Source organism: Rhinolophus sinicus, linkage group LG02 (assembly GCF_036562045.2).
Source record: "Rhinolophus sinicus isolate RSC01 linkage group LG02, ASM3656204v1, whole genome shotgun sequence".
Lineage (NCBI taxonomy): Eukaryota > Metazoa > Chordata > Mammalia > Chiroptera > Rhinolophidae > Rhinolophus > Rhinolophus sinicus.
This window is the reverse complement of record NC_133752.1, coordinates 63,751,455-63,756,403: the sequence shown is the minus strand read 5'-3', so window position 1 is coordinate 63,756,403 and position 4,949 is coordinate 63,751,455. Positions and strand designations below refer to the sequence as shown.

Here is a 4,949-nt window from a genome sequence, read left to right as displayed (position 1 = left end):
TTTCTGATTTTATTAATTTGGGTCCTCTCTATCTCTTTTTTAATGAGTCTGGCTAAAGGTTTGTCAATTTTGTTTATCTTCTCTAAGAAACAACTCTTGGATTAATTGGTCTTTTGTGTTGTTTTTCTGGTTTCTATTTCATTTATTTCCTCTCTGATCTTTATTATCTCCTATCTTGTACACCCTTTGGGCTTATTTTCCTGTTCTTTTTCCAGATCCCTTAAGTGTGAAGATAAACTGTTGATTAGTGATGTTTCTTGTTTCTTTAGGTAGGCCTGCAATACTGTGAATTTCCCTCTTAGGACTGCTTTTGTGGCATCCCATAGATTTTGGGTCATCATGTTTTCATTTTCGTTTGTCTCGAGATATCTTTTGATTTCTTCCTTGATCTCATTGTTGACCTGTTCATTATTTAGTAACCTGTTACTCAGCCTCCATGAATTGGTGTGTCTTCCAGCTTTTTATTTTCCTGTAGTTCATTTCTAATTTCATACCACTGTGGTCAGAGAAGGCAATTGGTATGATTTCAGTTTTCTTAAATTTATCAGGACTTGTTTTGTGGCCTAACATATGGTCTATCTTGGAAAATGTTCCATATGAGCTTAAGAAGAAAGTGTATTCTGCAACACTGGGGTGAAATGCTCTGAAAATATCGATTAAATCTAAGTGGTCTAATGTATCATTTAAGGCTGTTGTTTCCATATTGATTTTCTGTCTGGAAGACCTGTCCCTTATTGTCAGATGTGTGTTAAAGTCCCCTACTATGATAGTGTTACTGTTGATCTCAGTCTTTATGTCAGTCAATATCTTTTTTATATATTTAAGTGCTCCAATGTTGGGTGCATAGGTATTTGCTAGGGTTATGTCCTCTTGTTGGATAGATCCCTTTATTATTATATAGTGCCCATCTTTGTCTTCTAATATAGTCTTCATTTTAAAGTCTATTTTGTCAGATGTAAGTATTGCAACTCCAGCTTTTTTCTCATTTCCATTTGCATGAAATATCTTACTCCAAACCTTCACTTTCAGCCTGTGTGTGTCTTTTGATCTGAGGTGAGTCTCTTGTATATAGCATATACAAGGGTCTTGCTTTCTTATCCACTCAGCCACCATATGTCTCTTGATTACCTATCAAGTGATTATTGATAGGTACATAGTTATTGTCATTTTTTAAATTTGTAGTTAGATTTTTTTTCATCTTTCTTCTATTTATAGAAGTTCTTTTAGTATTTCTTGCAATGCTGGCTTGGTGGTAATAAATTCCTTTAGCTTATTCTTTTCTGGGAAGCTCTTTATCTCTCCATCAACTTTAAATGATATCCTTGCTGCATAAAGCAATCTAGGTTGTAGGCCTTTGTTTTCCATCACTTTGAGTATCTCCTGCCACTCCCTCCTGGCCTTCAATGTTTCTGCAGAAAAGTCATTTGATAGTCTTATGGGAGTTCCCTTGTATGTAACCCTCTGTCTTTCTCTTGCTGCTTTTAGGATTCTCTCTTTGTCTTTAATCTTTGCCATTTTAACTATAATGTGTCTTGGGGTGGACCTGTTTGGGTTTATCCTGGTTGGAACTTTGCACTTCCTGTACTTGTATGTTGGTTTCCTTCATCAGGTTAGGGAAGTTTTCGGACATTATTACTTCAAATATGTTCTCAATCCCTTGCTTCCTCTCTTCACCTTCTGGTATTCCTATGATGTGCATGTTGTTTGCGCTTGATGTTATCCCATAGGTCTCTTAAACCATCTTCATTGTTTGTATTATTTTTTTCTTTCTGTTGTTCTATTTGTGTGATGTCTGCTAACTTGTCTTCTAAGTCGCTGATTCGATCCTCTGTTTCATCTAACCTGCTTCAAGTGAGTTCTTTATCTAGGTAATTATGTTCTTTAGTTCTAACTGGTTGCTCATTATGATTTCTACATCCTTCTTTATGTTGTCTCTAAGCTCCTTAAACATTCTTATCATCAGTGTTCTGAACTCTGTCTCTGATAGGTTGGTTACCTCTGTTTCATTTGGTTCCATTTCTGGGGGTTACTTCTGTTCTTTTATTTGGGACATGTTTCTTTGTTTCCCCATTCTGGCTGACTCACTGTGTATGTTTTTATGTATTAGGTAGATCCCCTAGAGTTCTTATTTCTTGCTGGGTTATCTTATGAAGTATGTGTCCTTTATATTTGACTTGCACTACTTAGTTCTTCTCCTCTGCGTGTGATCCAAAGGTGACACTTGTGTTGTGTATATTGTCTGGTTAAAGAAGATCTTTAATTACTTTTCACTTGTGAGTAGGTGGGGTTAACTCTTAGGCTGACTAGTTGTGATATTTGGCTCTGCACACTTCAGAGTGTTCTGCTGTGTGAGAGTTGACCACTTAAATGTGGTTTGGCCTCTATGGGCTCTTGTGCCTGTAGAGAATCCCCTCTGGGTGTGTCACTTGTAGGTCAAACACAGTAGTACTCTGGTTTGGTCTGGAGTTGGCCTCTGGGTATGTTGAATCTTGTGCCTCTTAAACTGGGCCCTGGTAGGGAAATTTCAGAAAAAAGCAAATCACTAAGCACAACAACAACAACAACAACAAAGAAAAAATCAAATACATTCACATGTAACAACAACCGACAACCCCCACTCAACACAGGCAAAGATATCAAAGATATAAAGACAAAACAAAATGAAACAAAACAAAACAAAATGCAGCGCCAGTCTTGACTTAAGTAATCTCCAGGTTGTCCTCTGCTGTACCAAAGAGTCCCCTGCATATTGTTCAGGCAGAGCCGGGTACCTGGTGCCCAGAGTGATGTTGGGACTGCAGATTTAGATGAGTGGGGCTGAGGGGTCTGGATGGTATTTTCTACAAAGTCAGTGCAGTTTCTGCCCTTGCCTGTACATATGTGCACTGAGAGTAGCACCACCAGCCCTGTGTCCAGTTCTCCTGAGTCTTAGGGCACTTCTGTGTGTGTGTGTGGCGGGTGGGAGATTTCTGAGCTGCTGAAAGCCCGGGTCTGCGTCTGCCACTTACTGTTGATCCCTGGGAGTGCCTCTGCAGTTGTAATTGCCCTGCCCTAGGCAGGCCAGAAAGGGTGGGGGCTGGGGATGAAGGGGTCTTCTCTCTCCCAGCCCAGCCGTATCACATTCTTCCCGCAGGCCAGAAAATGTGGTGGCTGGTGGTGGAGCAGTCTCTTCTCTCCTAGCCCAGCAAAAATCACACTCTTACCAGCCTCCTCCCTGGGTCAGAGCTGCACGCCAGTCTTCCGAGAGCCTGAGCACTAAGGCTCCTCTGTAATCTGACACTACTTCTCAGTTCAGGGGCCAGTTTAAGTCTCTGGAAGAGTGGGGGTAAGATTGGAAGAGTAGCGGGAGGGTCCCAGGTATGGAGTTTTTGTCCTTTGTTCGGCCTAGGGCCCAACTGGAGGTATCAGCTGAGGTTATTACCTCAAATGCTGGATATGCTGCCCCATTGGTGGGAGAGGGATGCAGGGAAAGAGCTCACCTCCTGGCTTTTGTGTTCTCTGTTCCGTCCTGGGATCCCCTGTGTCTCTGCAACTGCAGATGCGAGCCATGTCTCCACTCAGCTCCCATCTCTCTTCCCCTGCTCGCTCAATTTGCCCACCTTCAAGTAATCCTTGCATGAGTCTCTTAGCTGTTCTGCATGATGAGCAGAGAGTTCTTTGATGGGTTATAGATGTCCCGTTTGTGATAAGATCCGGAGGAGAACTCAAAAAGTGCGCCCTGCTGCCACTATTCCTATGATGTCACCTCTTCTCCTTCTTCTTTTAAATAGATACTTTCTAAGTATAATGTTGGCACACACTTTGAAATTAAAAAGGTAATCTTTATGGAAAATTGGTTGTCAATCATTGGATGTCCTTAAGAAAAAATTAAAAACAAATCATTTTCAGATATACTGTAGATTTAAATATGAAAGGCAAAACAATAAAAATCCTAGGCTTTTACATCGGCATGTAAGGGGGTGTGAGGTCATCACGCGGGATGATGGGGTTAGAAGTATGAACAAGATGAAGATGGAAATGAAGTCCAACACTGAAGTGGATGCATTTCAGCCAAGAGACAAAGATGGTACTGAACGTATACTGAACTTCATTCACCAGCGATAACCTAAGTTGACATTGCATGCTGGCCTGGATCAATGAGTCTCTGCAGTGGAATGTGACAAAGATCGGAACAGTTGTGCTCAGGGTTTGCCTATTGTCAATGAATAGACATAATGTTCTCTGGCTGCATTGCATTGAAGAAAGTGAAATTCCAAGCTAAGCTAGGACACAAATACATCCAGAACTTCAATATACTACAAGCAGGTTTTAAGAGGATGGGTGTTGACGAAATAATTCTTGTGGGCAAATTAGTAAAGAGAAGTTTCAGGACAATTTTGAATTCATTCAGTTGTTCAAGAAGTTCTTTGATACAAACTGTAATGGAAAAGTCTATGACCCTCTAGCTGCCAGCCACGGGCAAGAAACTGCGCTGGCTCCCTCCCTTGTTGCTCCAGCTCTGAAAAAAATGAAGAAACCCGTCAGCCCTAGCAAGTGCAGGTCCACAGAGGACCATTGAAATACACAGAACTACAGCAACCCCAAATGATGGCCCGGGTGTGGTGTGATAGAATCCTAGTGTGGGCAACTGGGATGACGAAGCAACTGAACTGATGCAGCAGGAAACCCATATTGAAACTTACTGTCGAAGACTTGGAGAAAGATTTCTACTATTGAAAGCTAAGGAACACTGACTTGACTTGTTCCTTACCCTTCCATAGTAGAAATCTTTCTCCAAGTCTTCTTTCTCCAAGTCTAGGAGAACGAGCTGGGAAACAATCCTGTATTGCAGAGGATTGTGGACATTCTCTATGTCACAGATGGAGGCTTTGTCATACCTGACTAAGGGGCCCATGGGAGGAACAAGAAGAGTATTCACAGGCTGGACCAGCAGAGCAACATCTGAATTC

At 41.4% G+C, this 4,949-nt stretch overlaps 1 pseudogene; it reads left to right on the top strand.

Moving 5' to 3' along the window:
• The first annotated feature begins 4,063 nt into the window (after positions 1-4,063).
• On the top strand, positions 4,064-4,716 carry LOC109453733 (microtubule-associated protein RP/EB family member 1; annotated as a pseudogene).
• The last annotated feature ends 233 nt before the right edge of the window (positions 4,717-4,949 follow it).